Source organism: Erpetoichthys calabaricus, chromosome 13, assembly GCF_900747795.2.
Source record: "Erpetoichthys calabaricus chromosome 13, fErpCal1.3, whole genome shotgun sequence".
Taxonomy (NCBI): domain Eukaryota; kingdom Metazoa; phylum Chordata; class Cladistia; order Polypteriformes; family Polypteridae; genus Erpetoichthys; species Erpetoichthys calabaricus.
The window spans coordinates 70,876,724-70,896,369 of NC_041406.2; positions in this window are offsets into that span (position 1 = coordinate 70,876,724).

A 19,646-nucleotide genomic window follows, 5' to 3' on the forward strand; every position below is an offset into this window, starting at 1 on the left:
CAACGTGTTCATCCTTTCTAACCATGTTAGGTATGCGGCAACAGATTACAGCTGCCTGTGTTATTCAGACTCCCAAAGAGTCACCTGACCCTTTCAGTATCAAAGGACCAACAGTTTGCTTGATGCCTTTGGCATACAGGGAAAGGTCTAGGGCAGGGGTGGGCAAATTCATTCCTGGAGGGCCGCAGTGGCTGCAGGTTTTTGTTCCAACCCAATTGCTTAAAAAAAAGCACTTATTGCTCTAGAAACATTTCTGCTTCATTTTAGTTATCTCCCTCGTTAAGATTATGAACCCTTATTGCTTATTTAAGTCTTAAACAGCTGCATTCTCTGTTTTTAATTGCTCCTTATTATCAATAAGATGCAAATGACAAAAGAAACCAGCAGTTATCCATTTTGCTTGTTACCCTTTATACCTGTGTGTATTTATCGTGCACTATTTGGTTTAATTAAATACTTGGAAGGAAAGAAAAGAGAAAAAAGTGAAGGATTGAGAATTACCCATCCGTTTTACACTTCAAAATATTTGGATGATATCCTTAGAATGGAAAAAAAAAAATCTAGGATATGAGAATGACTTGACATAGCAGAGTTAAAGCACTAACAAGCCATGAAATGTAATTATTGGCAAGGATTGTTCTCTAATTAAGCAACTGGATTGGAACAAAAACCCACAGCCACTGCGGCCCTCCAGGAATGAATTTGCCCACCCCTGGTCTAGGGGTACAACCCATGGGTTTTACAGGGCCAAGGCCCAGTCCCAGAAGTGATTTGGCAATGGCTAACCTGGAGGAAGCGAGGAAAACAGGCTAGGCTGGTGTTAAAAAAGAAAGAGAGATAGTTTCGAATGTGTTTGTGTGGGCAAGTGAGCCAGAATTTTTATTTTTTTAATTATTATTTTTATTGTTTGGCATCATTTAGTGTGCAGTTAGGAGACCTGGGTCTTCCCTGCGTGGAGTTTGCATGTTCTCCCTGTGTCTGCGTGGGTTTCCTCCCGGTGCTCCGGTTTCCGTCCCACAGTCCAAAAACATGCAGGTTAGGTGCATTGGCGATCCTAAATTGTCCCTAGTATGTGCTTGGTGTGTGGGTGGGTGGGTGTGTGTGTGTGTGCGCGCGCGCCCTGCGGTGGGCTGGTGGCCTGCCCAGGATTTGATCCCTGCCTTGCGCCCTGTGTTGGCTGGGATTGGCTTCAGCACACCCCCGTGACCCTGTAGTTAGGATATAGTGGGTTGGATAATGGATGGATGGATCATTTAGTGTGAAAGGTACCCCAGTATGTGTGCTGAGTGCCCAGGTAAGGGCAGTAATAATAAGAAGAAACAGTTGCAATCTGTAATACTCCTCCAGTGCACTAAGCAAAAGAGAAATGTTGGCTTGTCTAACAGAGTATGAAAGAGAGAGAGAGAGATTGAGAAAGAAGGAGAGGCCAATTGATAGCAGCATGTGGCCACTAACAGTGTTTTTGTTGAGTTTCTCATTAAAGGGAGCACAGAAGAGGGTCTAGCAGAGTATCCGTACTCCTCTGTACATCCATTAAAGGATGTACAATCTTGAGTAGGATCATGTAGTGTACATGCAAGGAAATGGACAGCAGAAATATCTACTTGACTCTGGTCAATCCTTTAGGCCAGTGGTCCCCAACCTTTTTGACAGCAAGGACCACTTTATTAGATGCAAATTTTTCCACGGACCGGTCGGGGTGTGGGGGGTGTGTGTGTGGGGGGGGGGGGCAATTTTATACACAATTTACATAACATTTCTTTTATTATTAAGTTATTAAGCAGTTCGCATACGTTTGCAACCTGAGATTTTTCTTCTTTTTTTGCATATAACAAAGACATATGCTTTGCATTTGCCATTCCAACAGATTGCACATCACAAATATTAACACTGTTATTGTTTTTTTCATGTCTGCCGTTTCTATAGGAGGGTGACAATGAGTTAAATTCCAATGGATGTTTTTCAAATGTTGACAAGCAATAAGCAAAAGGTATCACTGAAAACCACAGAAAACAAAAACAGCAAAAAAAAAAAAAACAGTATGAGGAAAGTTCGAAGAAAGAATTTTTTTTACAATGTTTCTGTTTGGGGATCGTTGTGCAAACGTGCACATCTGAGCTGCGACCACAGATCTAACTGCTTCATTCAGGCATTTCAAGGTCACTTCGTTGTAATGAAACCATCTGCTGAATGTATTTCGTAGTAACGCGATTTCTATAGTCTCGCGTCATATGGGGAAACTGTTGGGACCATAAAAATAACTTTGGTGTAATACTCTCTCACCTCTGTCTCTCTCCTCTCTCTGTGCCACTGCAAAGCCCCGCCCACCAAGCGTTCTGAAAAGTCTGAGTGATTCTCCGTTGCCGGCAGTTCTCTCGCGGCCTGGCTGTCAGACGGCTGCGGACCGGTAGTGGGCCGCGGACCGGGGGTTGGGGACCCCTGCTTTAGGCTACATAAGGCATAATACTATGAGGGGGCACCATTTATGAAAATAAAGTGGCACACACTCTGAAAGGGCACATCATCCTGGGTCATAGAAGTATGATAATAGTGAGTGGGCACTGTTTATTAAAGTAAAAGTGCAGACGCTCCATAAACCAAGGGGTGTGTGCTACTTAAAGTCTCCGGTTAATGCACAAAGGAGCATCATTTGTGCTATTCCCCCCAAGTCTAATAATATCGACTATTCTCGATGGACAACAATGAGCGATATCCATTAACCCCACCTAGGATTCCAAACGGGTTTTGACCGGCACTGGGAGAGACCATAAGCTAAGAGAGTGAGAGAGAGAGAGAGAGAGAGAGAGTTTTCAAGCCATCCTGTCCCTAGATGTGATACCACAATCTTGGTCAGAAGTGACATTGCAATGGAGTTTAAAGTTGCTCCAAAGCCAGGGGCTTCTACAGTCTGGAACTAAAAAGAAAATTTGTGTCAAAGATTTAACTGGTTGGAATAAGAAAGGCCAGGATTGAGAGAAAGACAAAGAGATACAGGGAGACATTATGTGGAAATTTAAGTGCTTCTGAGTTTTAAATGTGTTAGTGGCCTGATCTAGATAAAGAATTAAAGAGCTTCTCCATGAGCTCCAGTTATTTGGTATTTTGTTCTCTTCCATTTTTCTTCCTTCCCTTGTGTTTAGTTTTTATAAAATTACTATTTGCTTATGTTTTTGATTATATGCCATAACTTTATAGCTATTATAATTCCCCTTCTTTTTGTAAAGATCTATTTTTTTAAATTTTAATTTTTATGAGTGTAAGTCAAGATGATGCATGCGATGCTATAAGATTATTAAGAAAAGCAGGTAGATGGAAGTGTCGATGATAAAATTTGTGAAGCTTCATTGGGATGTCAACATTACTGCTGTTGGTACGTAGCAAAAGAAGCCATGAGAGTGATGCACGGGGAGTGGTTTCCACAGCATTCTTAGACACCTGAACCATGGACTACCCTGACAAAATACCAAAGGGAAGAGATTTTATAGTTCTGTCAAGTCCCCTTTAAATAGATAGATTTAGTGTGTCTTGTGTCTGCCCCTGGGTGTTCTCCCATTGGTTAATCACTAACTATCTGACCATGCTTGCAGTCTGCTTTTATAGTGTACAAAATCGTAACATAACTCTTTCTGAGTTATCAAAGGTGACTTGGTGGCCTCCCACACTAGACATTGTCTTACACAATCACTCAGTTTTGTGGATGGCCTGCTCTAAACAAATTTACAGTTAGGCCATACTCTTTACATTTCTTAATGATTTATTTAACTGGACTCCAAGGGACATTCAGTGACTTGGCAGCTTGTTCAAATAGGCTCCAGCTACCCCAACAACCTGTCCTGAATAAGCTGGTTAGGAAGATGGACGGATGGATTGTTGGATGGATGAATATTATCGCCTAACTTGTGGTTTTCATACACCTTCTGACAGAGGTACCTGGTGTGTTCATTTATCTTCATTGTATACGTTAGGCCACCATACTGACTCACCACAGGTTGGACCTTCTTGATACAAGTGTATCTTTTGAAACCCTTGCAAAGATCTCTTTTAGCCAAGTTAAACCTGCTGTGATTCAATGTAATATAGCAATAAAATGTGAAATCTTGAATACACTTTCTAGGCACTGAAAGCTGACTTGGCTCAGTTGCATCAGAGGGGTCTGTGGCATTGTGTATTTAAAAAAAAAATAAATAAGAGAGCACTCAGACTTTGGGGTTGGAAATGCAAGTGGTTGTGTGGCAGTTCCAGAGTATTAATGAGGTAATCGACTGATCCTGCATTCACATGCAAGATGTGAGCAGTTTGGTTATTTGCATTTTGGGGCTTTGGAGTCTGTGTTCAACGCCAGCACACTTGAATCCCTAATAATATAAAAAGGAGCCTGAGGAAGAAAGAGGGAGAAAAGAATAAACAGAACAAAAAGAAAAGAGTACGGAGGTTGAAAAGAAAAGAAAAGAAAGGAAAGTGACAGTCTGTACTGTAGATAGAGGTCCCAGTAGAAGCATGTCAACGACATTCAAGGGGCAGGGCTACTCCTGCTAAGTGAACAGAGATTAGGAGTGACCTACTGCTCTGAGTGGGCTCCTGCCCTAAGGACTTGTGGTATTAGTGGACAGTAGATGGAGTAGGGCTTGTGGGGTTCCTACAGGTGCCAAGGGAAGGTAGAGAGAGACATGAGTCGCACTTAGGCACTGCAGCATGACTAAGCGAGGTGGTTGGAGTGTAAACCCATTAGATGGTTGACTGCGCCTGCTGAAGGACATCTCAAGTGGTGGAGATTTTAATGGTGAGCTAAGGAGATGTCAGTTTAGACAGGAAACACTGAAGCCAACTTTGGTTTTAAAGAAAAATGATGTGTGTTTTACATTCTCTTATGGATTATTTATTAAATAATCTTTTTGACCTCCCCTAATGACACCTATTTTTATCGAATTATTTATTTATTGAGTTTATTTAAAGATCAATGAACTACTTTGCTTAGCAGGATTTTGAACCCCTGTTTGACATTTGTTATAAATAAGAGCGCTTATGCACTTTTGCACCTCCCCTTGCTTGTCATGTGTCCTTATTTGTAGGTCTAGGTCACTTGCTTGAGGCTTGAGTAGGATATACTGTAGTATTTTACAGGGGCCACAGGCTCCATGAACAACAAGTTCTTTTATATTGTAGACTTCTCTACCATGTTTCCCCGAAAATAAGACCTACTCCGAAAATAAGCCCTAGCATGATTTTCAGGCTGGTCTTTAATATAAGCCCTACCCCAAAAATAAACCCTAGTCAAGATCATCAGCTGAAAAGTAAGGCACCTAAGGCCAGGTTTATACTTCACGCGATGTAACATGTTTGCCCGAAACATCCATTAAATTCTGAGGACACCTTGCCACAATATCTCTGAAAAGGATGTTTAATGATTATATCCATCAATCCGGGGATGGGCCCTTTCCAGCAGCATCTGCGTAAGACAGAAACAAAATCCCTGGACGGGGCATCAGCTCATCGCAAGGTGAACAAAAGCACACACAGATACACTGGTGTCATTGTAGCGTCACCAAATCCCCAAACCTTCATGTCTTTGGATGGAAAACTGAGCACACTGTGGAAACCCACCAGGAAAACAAGTAAACTCCAGGCAGGGATCACAAGGGACGTGACTACCTGTGAGACAGCAGCACTACTGCTCTGCCACCGTGCCACCCCATATGTGTAACTATTAACAGTATTCATTATTTAAACAAAGTTAACGATTTATCTGTAAAATGTAACATACATATTTTAATGCATTTCATCATGAAAGTGATATCAAGTATAAATCTAAGAATTCTAAATGTGCAGAGAGCTGGAATATTATAAATTTAATGTGTTCTGTGTGGCGAAGCTGCTTGCCGCTGCTGTCAGGTGAAGAGGACGCCCCAGAAGCACGTAGCAATTTAACAACTGGGTCGGTTTTATGATGACGTTTATATCGGCCTGCTTTAATGATAAAGTAAACTACGAGGTTAAAGTGGACATTTCAAGGTTAAAGCAGAAATTACCACTTTAATCACAAAATAGACATTTTCATTATGTCCTTATTTTTTTTCTCTGTGGCTCAAATACACCACCATACATTCTGATGGTATTGTGAAGGTGCAAAAAAAAAAAAAAACACGGCACAGGAGATGGTATGTGAGACTTTTAAAATGTATCATGTCATTACTTTGGGGAATATGCGTTGCTTGAATATCAAAGCAACATGAATATATTTGTATGTTGGCATTTTGCTTCACCACATTGAACCATTCATCAAACACTGAAGTATGCACTTCGATCTTGGAGGATCCTAAAAGCGACTGGAGTAACAATAAATTCAGGCTGTAATTCAGGGTTTGAATGTGGAGAGTTATGACGATATTCCAGAAGATGACATGACTGTATTAGGATAAATGTATATTGTTGTACATGAATAAATGTAAGATATCCCCTGAAAATAAGCCCTAGTGCATTTTTTTGGAGCAAAAATTAATATAAGACCTGGTCTTATTTTCGAGGAAACACGGTAATTGTCCTATTGTTCCATGATTATATACACATGCACATCTCAAAATAAATCACTAAAGAAAAAATCCCTTGAACTTTGGAAAACAAAGAGCTCCTAGCTTCACTTGTAAAGTGGGTTTACTTTTTCAAAGCAAAAAGCTGTTAAGGCACTGAATTATCACAGCAGAAGTCAGGCCCTGCAGTGAAAACACAATTCTAGGCAAGTTGAATGTCTCTTGCCGAGTTTGTGGTTCTTTAGCTACTTTTTAATCCAATTGACTTGGTTAGGAGAAAAGATCCAAAGCATGATGAATAGCAAACAGACAACATTCACGTGTTAAGCCATTGTGATAGACAGCTAGTCTGACAGCTGTTTTTTACTAGCTTATTCAAACAGCGTTTATAAAAATGAGTCCAGTAAATGAGGAAGCCACTCTAAAGAACAATTCTTTTCACTGTGTCTCATAGTAATTAGAAATTTCTAGCAGGTTTTGGTTATGTAAAAGAATGTAATGTGTGAAACATTTCCATTTTTCTGTTTAGACATTTACACTTGAAAAGAACTTTGTTTTTCACCTACAAATCATTTTCCTTATCATGTCCTTATAAAGGAATATATTGCTTCTTGAATAAATTAATACTTTTACATGTGTGTACGTACAGAAGCAGAATTCATGTGTAAATGTGTAAGTGTAGCACAAATAAAGTATATATGTCAGTATCACTATACTGTACACATGCTGTATGCCAGTCACATTCTGATTATTTTCTATGAATTACTATAAAAAAAATCTGAGAAAAAAATAAACCCAAGTGACATTAATTGTCGATTACTATTGGTTATTTGCACTTATGATGTATAAGTGATTCCACACTGAGCAGTTCTGGTTATCTATACTAATAAAAGGCAAAGCCCTCACTGACTCACTCACTCATCACTAATTCTCCAACTTCCCGTGTAGGTGGAAGGCTGAAATTTGGCAGGCTCATTCCTTACAGCTTACTTACAAAAGTTAGGCAGGTTTCATTTCGAAATTGTACACGTAATGGTCATAACTGGAACCTCTTTTTTGTCCATATACTGTAATGGAGTGCAGCTCGATGGCCGTGGGAGGCGGAGTCGCGTATTGCGTCATCACACCTCCTACGTAATCACGTGAACTGAAAACAAGGAACAGCCACAAAGAGCACTGAAGAAAACATTCATTACACAATTGAGAAGGCAGCGAAACAATAAGAAGCGAGCGAGTGACGCATATGTAAACCGTAAGTTTAAACTAAGTTTATAGAAACGCTACCCCTGCCGTTTGCAATACCATATTCGCGAGATACAAGTTTAATGAGAAGACACGAGGTATAAACGAGACTTTGGATCACTTTGAAACAGAGTTAAAATTGCTGTAGCGAGAAACTTTTAAGTGCCGGGTCTTAGCTAACATTAAACAAAGCCGTGGACATCGCAACATCACACAAGAGAGCAGCTCACGTGAACTGACTGAACACTTGAGAAGGCAGCGAAACAATAAGAAGCGAGCGAGTGACGCATATGTAAACACGAAGTTTAAATTAAGTTTATAGAACCGCATATATATATATATATGTGAATGTATGTATGTATATATGTATGTCTATATATATATATATATATGTAGATATGCATATATGTGTGTAGATATGTAAATATATATATGTATATATATGTGTCTGTGTGTGTGTATATATATATATATGTATGTATGTATGTATGTGTGTATATATATATGTATGTGTATGTATGTATGTGTATATGTATATATGTATATGTGTATGTGTGTATATGTATGTGTGTATATATATTGATATGTGTATATATATGTGTATGTGTATCTGTATATATATATATATATATATATATATGTGTATATGTAGATATGTGTATATGTAGATATGTATATATATGTATATATGTATATGTATATATATGTTTATGTGTGTCTGTGTATGTATATATATATATATATATATATATATATGTGACAGCAAAACTCATAACAATGACAACACAATTACATTGACAATCATGTTATGTTATTTTTAAAATGTTTCTTTTTCTTAACCTCTTTAACACTCTACTTCTCCGCTGCGAAGCGCGGGTATTTTGCTAGTATCTTAAGCAGACTGTAACAATCTTGCGGTCTTGTATGTATGCTATCATCCAGTTGACTCTTAGTAACCACAAGGGGGCTCCAGAGAACCCTAGACACAACAATACAGTCCACAATATCTTAACACATAATTCACCTGCCTCCTCACTCACTCACTCACTCACTCATGTCTGTCCGAAGCCGAATGCGCAGTCGCCTTCTGCGCACATCTAAAGCCGAATGCGCAGTCGCCTTCTGCGCAGCTGCCCAAAAAACCTTACGAGACCGACATCCAACCCCAACATCGCGGCAGGCAGCAGATTTACGGCCGCAAAAATTCAAAGAGAAAGGCGACTTCGATTAAAGCTCTAGAGGCCTGAAAGGCGATTTCGACTACAGCTCGAGGCCTAATTACACATTCTGATTCAATTACGCATTCATTCAATATACCTATATCAGGTTTGTGGTGCTTATACTTATTACTATTCCATATTGTACTGGAACATTCATCATTCAATATTATACTATAGGCCTGGAAAATTCATCAACTAACAGTACAAGCCTGTACAGTAATGAGTAAAGCGGACTACATTCATTACAAAACAATTTCTTCGTTACTTGTCACTTGTTCTTCATACACTGCTGACACAAACTCGTGCCTGTTTCATCTGACGCTGTTGAAACAGGCTCTTTGTCTAGTAAGAATATAAATACAATAAAGCGTTTTTATTCCACAAAGCACCTTCCAATGAACAACATTTAGCCACAATCTTATATATAAAGCAGACTGTAACAATCTTGCGGTCTGATATGTATATTATCATCCAGTTGATGGTCCGAACGTGTCTGGTGAGCTCCATAAAATCAACCAACAGTTTTATCATGAAAAATCCATAGTATTATTTGTTTGTCGTTTAATGTTTGTTTTTGTTAAAATCTTGCGGTCTTGTATGTATGTTATCATCCAGTTGACGCTCGGAACGTTTCTGGTGTGCTCTGTAAAAGCAACCAACAGTTTTATCATGAAATATTACTACACCACCAAACAAAAATTAATCTGTGGTTGTGTTTTTTTAATTATATCTTTATCATTCAATTGACGGTCAGAACGTTTCTGCTGTGCTCCGTAAAACCAACTGACAGTTTTATCATGAAAAATCCATAGTATTTGTTTGTCATTTAATATTTGTTTTTGTTAACTATATTTTACATTATTTTTATTGTAACAGTGTTGTAGTAATAATAGATTTAAATCAACCATATAATAATATTAATTTAACTGACTTTTTTTTCATCGTCAAAAATTCTGCATGTAAAAACTTATTACTACACCACAAAACAAAAAATAATTTGTCAAGTTGTGTTTTTTTTTATTATATTTTTCTCAAACAATTAAAAAAACCCTCATTTTCCTCCCGGGTAATGCTGGGTATTTCAGCTAGTAATATGTATTGATTTTGGCTAAAACATTAATCCTCAGGTATGTTCAAGCTGCTTGGCTCTGACTTTCAAGTTTCTGGTTTGTTTTTATCATTCAAGTTTTAGAGACAATTCACTGAATGTGACAAGGATATAAACCTATCTGGCTCATGTTTAAAGGTTTAGTTTTTGGACACAACTATTGACAATAAATGTTCTAAAGTTGTAAATACACACCTTGTAATTTTGATTAGCATGCTTAGTGGCGAGTTTCATGGGTTAGCTGAAAGGATCTCTTTTTTGAAAAATGTCTTGAACAAAAAAAAGTAACTTGAACAATTTCTGCAGAATCAAAAAGAGTTTGGCTAAATTGGCTGGTATGAGAGTTTACATTAGTATGACCTGTTATGGCCTTATGCCTATTAGTGATATGTTTGCCTGTCGTGCTCTATGAGCCTAAAATTAAATAAAAAATGGGCAGGCTATAGACAGATGGATAAATGAACTACTGTTGCCTCTTGGGTACATTTCACAAGGCACTTTTACAATATGTCTATAACTCATGTGAAAGAGAAATGCAAATGTTAATAGAGAAGACCTCTGTAAATGTCACAGAACAGTGTTTACTGTAGCTACAGCATGGCACAAACTGCATAGAATCATATTGCTGCAGAATAACTAACAATTTTTATTTTAAAAAGAAATATTACAACTTAAAACATGTATAGTAGTAAAATGGAACTCTATTATAAAAAATGGTTAACTGTAAATTGTACGTTTTGGAGTAAAATCTCCATTCAGATTTCTACATAGAGCTGTGAATTAATTTGTAGCATCTGCACATCTGCAGACACGGAAGAATATTTAACTTTCACATGCAGTAGCCTTCAAATGATCACAAAACATAAAGCAGTTATACAGAAGATTCAGAAAATATGCGTACCCTGTCACTTTCTGCAAACTTTATTGTGTTGTAGACTTAATTTTAAATTGATAAATTTTCCCTTTTTGCCTCTCAATCTACACTCCCATAATGACAAAGTGAAAACATGTTTTCAGAAAGGCTGACAAAGTCATTAAAAATTAAAAAGTAAAATCTCTCATTCATGTAAGATTTGACTGGAGTCAGCCTGTGGCAAACTGAATTGATTGGCCATTGTTTGGATAGGCAACACAATTTACACTGCATGTGAGGACAAAAAACATTCCATGAAGTCCAAGGAACACCGTGTAGATCTCAGCGATCAAATTGTGGTGGGGCATAGATCAGGGAAAAGGTATAAAACCATTTAAAAAGCATTAAGTGCCCCCAGGAGCATAGTGGCCTCATTAATGTGTGAAATGGAAGAAGGACACTCCTAAGAGTTGGCCATCCAGCCACTTGGTTACTTCCCTGACTAAGATCCTTCCTATCAGTTACCAAGAGCCTAATGGTCACTGTAACAGAGCTTCATAAGTCCTCTTAGGAGATGGGAGAGCCTGTTGGAAGCACAATCTTCTCAAGCAACACTCTATCAATCAGTTGGATATGGCAGACTGCTTGGAGTTTGCCAAACAACATTCAAAGAGAAAAAAAAACTCAGGGATGTGACCAAAAACCCAATGGCCACTGTAACAGAGCTTCAGAATTCCTCTTCTGAGACAACCATCTCTGCAGCAACTGTTTATGATAGTGTGGCTAGACAGAAGCCATTCATGAAAAAAATGCTAATGACAGTCCACTTGGGGTTTGGCAAATAGCTTTAAAAAGGACTCTGGTCTGATGAGTCGACAACTGAACTCTTTGGCACAACTCCAAGAACTATATCACTGCCCATCACCTGCGTATTACCATCCCTACCGTGAAGTGTGTTGGAGCCATCATGCTATGGGGGTGCCTGTCAATGGTGGGCACATGGAGACTGGTGAGGAAAAGGTGAATGCAGCCAAATATAGAGAGGTGCTTGAAGAAAACCTGCCCCAGAGTGCCCTTGAGCTCAGACTGGGGTGACTTTTCACCTTTCACTACGACAATGATCCAAAGCATGCAGCCTAGATAACACTGAAATGGCTTTGGGACAAGTCTCTACTGTCCTTGAGTGGCCCAGCCAAGCTCAGACGTAAACACCACAGAACATCTGTTGATAGGCCTGAAGATGCCAGTTTAGAGAAGTTTCACATCCAGTCTAACAGAGTTTGATAGGATCTACCAGGAATAATGGGGTAAACTGCCCCAATCTAACAACACAAAGCTTGCAGAGACTTACCCAAGAAGACTCAGAGCTCTAATTGCTGCCAAAACAGTTTCTACAAAGTACTGAATTAACACTGATGTCATAGGGTTACAGCTGAGATGGCGCAGTGTGAGCGTGTGAGCCCAGCAATGGACTGGAATTTTCTTCCCTTTTGCTTTTATTCCTTGTACAGCTCTGGCCCCCCTGCAACTTTACTTTGGAAGAAGCGGGGTTAGGAAATGCATTAACTTGTTTGTTTTGTTATTTTGTTAATTTATTTTTATGAGTTACATTAATGTACATTCAAATAAAAATGTTTACACTTCATTTATACTACACAGTAAACTCATATTAGATTAAATGGCACATTGTGCAGTCCTTGAGGAAAAAAAGATAACATAATAGTTACACTTGCATCTCATCAAAAAGTTTGTAAGGAGATAAATGAATGTCTTTTATCTCATTAAACAGGAGTAGGTATTAATAGAGCTCCAGAGCTTTACTTTTTTTTCTTTTCTAAGGACAGCAATAAAAAAGATTTTTTTTTTCAAATGAACTCCTGCTGGTAATAAAATGTAGGATGAAAGTCAATTGACAAAACTGAAATTGGAATGTTTCTCACTGGGACAAAAATGGAGACCCCGGTGTGTTTGTCAGCAAAACATAAATGTGTCTGAATACTCGAGATAAAACACAAAGAAAACCTTTGAAAAGTATTTGAATAAATTTTGAAAGATAGGAATTCTTATTATTAATTGATTATTTAACTTTAAACATTCTAACTTACATGTTATCTCATACATATCTTACAGTTTTAATTAGTTTTTTACCACACTATGCAAATTTCTTGCTAAGCTATTTTTTTTTTTCGAAAAGCCTCCAAAATGGAATAAAAATGTCTGGTAAATTTGAAACAAGCTGAAAAATTATTCAACACCTAAGACAATTATGTAATCATATCAGTATGTGGGAAATTATAAACATATTAAGTTTGTTATACGTCTTTGTAAGCTTTATTTACAATTACTGCTTATTGGTCTGCAAAAAGGTCATTACCATTTAATACAAGAACAATTATCATGTGCAAATTAATATTTCACAAGACCAGTGCTCATTTTTCCTCAAGGAGTTCGGTCCAAAGAGAATCAGCACCCACTGGAATTTGGAGTGGATGAACACATGCAACATGAAATAAGACATCAAATGCAACAGGGAAAATGTCTGTGGGAGTAAACACAATATGTTCAGTTAGCACTGAATTTTAAGTATCTATGGAAATAATAAAAGTATCTACTTGTTATGTGTGTTGCCATCAAGCCCTTGCTACCTTTAAACAAAAAATAGGAACTTTGTTAGGGAATGAGGAAAAAGCAATGGTGGGAAGTCAGTTTCCTTACAACCAAGACACATTCTTTGGGCTTTATTAACATGAGAGATGTGGTAAACAGAAATTTTGAAAATCTTTCTTCTGCAGTCTAATTTGGATCAGGTAACTGGAATCATTTGTACACTTAGGTCACTGTGTTATACTTAAAAGCATTTCATTCTCAGATGCACATATCCTACCATTTCCCTGCCTCCTATTACTCCTATCAGCCTCTGTGCAGGAAGCAGCATTCCACACTTAGAAACAAAAGGGATAATGAAAGCCCTCAGATTTTATTTAATAAAAAAATGGAATACAACTATAATGTAATATATACATTGCCACACACATGCACACGGGGGGACAGTTTGCTGGTATGGAAGATAAAAAAATTATGCATAGCCATAAAAGTAATTAATGACAGCTTCTAAAGTATTAGATTTAGCATAATTTAGACATGACAAGCTAATAAGATATGTCAAGAAAATAGTTAAATAAAGACATTAGTTATATTGCATTTTCTAGTTAAAGCTTGAAGGAAAATTACCAATATTGCGAAAGGAAGGATAGAACAGGAAGAGAATGACGTACAGAAACTACCCGAGGACAAAAAGAAGGGGGAATAATAAGAACACCTGTTGTTAGAAGGCCAGAAAGCAAGGAATGATACCAATAACGGAATACAGAAAAATGGTCAGGGTAGGTACGTGAGAAACCAGCTGGAATAGTGAGTCAGCAGAAACAGCAAATGCATTGTTACAATGAGGTCAAGATGATGTAATGTATGGAAATTAAAAATGAACATATTCATGTATTAGTATAAATAAATATAGAAAAATAGCCTATATAAGCATTAACCTTAGTGCAGATATTAATGCAAGTCAGGCCTGCCAAGCAAATGATTAAAATAAAAGCACATGTCATATTTCTTTTTAATTAAAGCTTAGCTTTAAGCTACCAAGTATAAACTAGCTTGCAAGCCAAGGAAAGTGAAGTGATAAGAGAAAACCTAAATATGGAAGAAGGAATATTTGCCCGGCCAAAGCCAATCATAATAAGCAAAACAGAAAATAAAGATGGACAATAGACAGTAAAAATACCGGAGGCCAGCTGCAGGGGCAAGTCAGGAGATAATTATGGTTCCCATGAGAATTCGAGGTATCGGCCGGACAGGTGCAGAGGGGAGTCAGAGAAAACAGCAAATGAGCTAATTTGAGCGAGGTCGGAGTGATAAGAAATTACTATATAAGTTTTGTGTTCTGAAATGTTCAGGGCTCAGCTCAATTTGGCCATATTGGGTTGAGTCCATGTTATTATTATTATTGTTGTTTTATTGCAATAAAACCATAAACTCTGTTTGCCTATCCTGAGTTCTAATAGCCTTCTTTTCAGGTAAAAGCCTTTTGGTGACAATTTTTCGCCACGACACTGGCTCAAATAGTGTTATTTCTCAGCCAGACCAGGGGCTGGAGCTGTCATCTGATCCTTTCTCCTCTTGTCCCTCTGCAGACCAGCTAGAGACTATCCCTCTCAGTGACATCACCAAAGGTCCACTCGTTGAGGATGTCACTTCTGGCACCTTTTGATGACATCACTTCCGGTACCCAGAATACATCTACCTGCCATATCATTTCCTGTTTCGGCCTCCTTGAATCCACCTCTTCCTCTAATCCACCATACTTAGTGACCAGATTCAGCCTGCTAGTTACTTCAGTTTTGAACTCATCATCTGTAAAGACATGTTTCTTTTATTTTGCTGATTTTTCACTATACGGGGTGGCCATCCCCAAACCTTTTTCTGTCTGCTGCCTATTTTTTGTGACAACATATATAGATATATATTTATTAGTTATTATGTATTAGTGCATTTAATAATCATTCTTCATATTGAACAAGAAGGGAAACCCAGCATTGCCAAAGGTATAAATAAATATAGGTGCAGTTATTAAATAAATTCCCTAGATGGAATATTATGACCCCAAACTAAAATTTCACTAACCAAACCAACCGTGGAGAGCAAGTCTGCATACCTACACAACACTGATTATGCTCTTCCCCATAATGATGAGGAATCCGGTGGTGATAAGTTCAACAGTGTGAAAATGCATATTGGACAAACGCACATTCAGCTTTCTACATTAGATGAACTGAAGGTATCAGTTTAAGGGAATGAATTTCGTTATTAATTGATGGAGTTGTAATCTCATCAGTCAGTCAGCCAGCTGATTTTCCAACCCGCTATATCCTAACACAGGATCACGGCGGTCTGCTGGAGCCAATTCCAGCCAACACAGGAAGCAAGCCAGGAACAAATCCCAGGCAGGGCGCCAGCCCACCGCATGATACACACCAAGCACACACTAGGGACAATTTAGGATCGCCAGTGCTCCTAACCTGCATGTCTTTGGACTGTGGGAAGAAACCGGAGCACCCGGAGGAAACCCACGCAGACACTCGGAAGGGCATGCAAACTCCATGCAGGGAGGACCCGGGAAGCGAACCCAGGTCTCCTTACTGTGAGGTAGCAGTGCTACCACTGCGCCACCGTGCTGCCCTGTAATCTCATCAATAACTTCTAAATATGTATGAAGTCTCCCAACACTAGTTTGATGACCTGAGAGGAAGTGGGGACAGACTCCCTGAAAAATGAGAGCAAGAAAGGGAAAGAAAAAAACGTGGAGACCTTGATTTCACAAAGTGTGCTAAAATGTCCACTAGCAGTCCACAACCATGGCCAAATATACAAATAAACATATGTCTGACTAGTTCCTCAAGTCTTTTTAGGTTTTCTGTTGAAGATCATTTAAATGTATAAGGTCTGGTGGCTTAATGGCACATCCATTAGATAACTGAGACCAAATGTGGTAGAGATGTCCACAATTAGATTTAGCAATTGCAAACTTTCTTTCTGCCAGCAGTTGGGGACAATAAGTCAGTGGCAACATGATCACATTCTATGGTTGAGTTGGTTATAGTCACTGGTGATTTTACAATGAATCCACTTTCTAAGAAATGGAATTCCTATATATTGTTCAAAATAATAAAAAAATTTTGCATTAACGCATTATGAAGATATGACAGCCACTGCACTCAAATAATGCCTGTGTTGGTTAGGAGAATCCAGTTGCTCTCAGTAGACGCATAACCTTGATCACTATTTTTAAATTACATAATACAGTTGATTTTTGATGTTTCTCCTTTCCTTTCAAATAAATGCTTAACTTGAAAGGTTATCTAAGACATTGTTGAATAATAAACTAATAATGTAAGTCAGCTCTTAAACCACCATTAGTCATAGAGTGTGTAAAGCATACTCACCCTTTCAAAGTTTTCGCATTTTATTGTTATGCAACACTGAATTACAGTGGATTTCATTTTTTTTAAACTGATCAATAGAATAAAACTCTTGAATGTGAAAGTGAAAAAAAGTTCTCTACAAAGTGGTCTAAATTAGATGCTGTGGCAGATCGCTGGGGTTCTGACCCAGCCGGGACGCCTAGAAGGACTGGAAGGTGACTGTTATGTCTTCCGGGTCATGAGGAGACATCTGCCCTGGAGCAGGAGAGGACCACGGGAGAGGAGGAGAGACTTTCCAACTCGTTGGGACCCGTGGCCACCGCCAGGGTGTGCCTTAAGCCTCCTAGAACCCGGAAAGACCTTTACTTCCGCCACACTCTGCAAGATGGCGGAAGAGCCTGCCAAGGACGTTCGGAGTGCTTCCAGTGCAAAGGGCAGCACTTCTGCCACACCACGAAGTGCTACCGGATGGACGTCATCAGCCACCTGGAGCACATCCGGGCAGGAATAAAAGGGGCTGCCTTCCTACAGTCAGGGAGCTAGAGTCGGGAGTGGAAGCAGGACGAAGCTCCCATAAGGAGTGAAAGGCGGCCACGGACATTGAAGAAGCCCGAAACAGGAGTGATTAGTGCTGAGTACACTGTGTGTGTTTGGGACTGTGTTTATTTATGTTTAATAAACGTGTGACTTTTATAAAGATGTGGTTTCCGACTGGTGGTGTCCGGGCAAATCTCACAATGCAAATGTAAAATCCAAAATAATTGATCACCTAAATATTCAGTTCCTTTAATATGACACCTAAACCATCCCTGGTGTAGCCAGTTGATTTTAGAAGTTACATAGTTAGTTCAATGGAGATCAACTGTCTGGGATTTCAATTGCTTGCAGCGTAAACACTCCTGTATCTGGACGGTCCAACTTATGGTCAGACAGTATTGTGGCCTAACCTACACACTGAAGACAAAAGAGCATTCCAAGTATCTTTATGAAAACAGGGTTGAAACACACAAGTCAGAGGAGCAAGACAAGAAAATGTCAAGGTCACTGAATATCCTTTTAGTCCAGTTAAATCAATCATTAGGAAATGGAAAGAGTATGGTATAGCTGTAAACCTGTTTAGTACAGAACACTCACAAAAACTGAGTGATCGGGTAAGAAGAAGACTAATGAGGGAGGCCACCATGATAGCTCTGAACGAGTTATAAGCTACAGTGGCTCAGATTGGAGAGATTTAAGGGAGAGTGTCAAAGAGAAAGCTTTGAAGGGTTATTAGGGTACAGGGTGAAATAAATGCTCCAAAATACGTAGATGAAAGACCTGATGTGAGAAACCTGTACTTTGCGAGAAAATGTGTTTTCCTTCAAGACAACAACCCCGAGCATAAAACGAAAGCTACAGATGAATGGTTTATAAACAACAATGTTAATGATCTACAGTTGAAGAGTCAAAATTCAGATATCAATCCAATTGAGAATATGAGGCTGGATTTGAAAAAGGTTTTTTACTCACAATCCCAATGCAAAATGAGAACGCTTGAGCAGTTTTGCAAAGAAGAATGGGGAAAATTTGCAGCATCCAGATCTACAATGCTAATATAGGCCTGTCCACGCAGACTCAAGACGAACACTTGCATGATCGATTATTGTAGCTGTTTTGTAGCTGTAAATAACTTAGATCAGTTTGCAGGTTGCAAAGTTTATTTTGATATTAAAGTGTCTTTTTATGTTGATTGATTTCAAAAAACCAAATTACATCCACTGTGATTCAATGTTGAATAATAACAAAATATCATTTTTTAGACATTTTATTTGAAACAGGCTTTAGGTAAAAGTGTTCCTCTACAAATAATAATGAAAATGAAAATGAAAAAGAGAGGGGAGCATAAGTTGGAACCGAACAGTTATACATTTACCGGTCTGCATGGGCCAAAAGTATTACAATTCATAAGAAATCTCTCTACTAGGCACACATTCACTATTATTCTATATTATTGAATGAAATTTTCAATAACATAAGTTTTAAGTAGAAGAATCTCTAAAGTTACAAAATTACAAATAAGAAATGCAAAAGGACTAAAATAAAGTCACTTAATATTAGTAGCAGTGACTTCATGAATTCCCTTAATAACAAGCAGATTAAATAAATATAACTACAGAGTGAATGGCCTACATCCAGATCTCATAGCACTTTGTTCCAAAATGTCACCCTTTGCACTTACTGCCTTTAAACTGATGACAGAAAAGTAGATTTGACATTTAATTTCTAAAATGAAACTTTAGACTGAATTCCAATTAGTTTTTCTTTCAAAAGACTCACTTGCAGTAGATGAGCAATAAATATCAGATGTTATTACTAAATTGGGGCGGCACAGTGGTAGCGCTGCTGCCTTGCAGTAAGGAGACACAGGTTCGCTTCCCAGGTCCTCCCTGTGTGGAGTTTGCATGTTCACCCCATGTCTGTGTGGGTTTCCTCCCACAGTCCAAAGACATGCAGGTTAGGTGTACTGGCGATCCTAAATTGTCCCTATTGCGTGTGTGTGTGTGTCCTGCGGTGGGTTGGCGCCCTGCCCGAGATTGGTTCATGCCTTGCGCTCTGTGTTGGCTGGGATTGGCTCCAGCAGGCCCCTGTGACCCTGTGTTCAGATTCAGCGGGTTGGAAAATGGATGGATGGATTACTAAATTGTTATTAAGCAACATTGTCTCTGACTCCATTGTGAG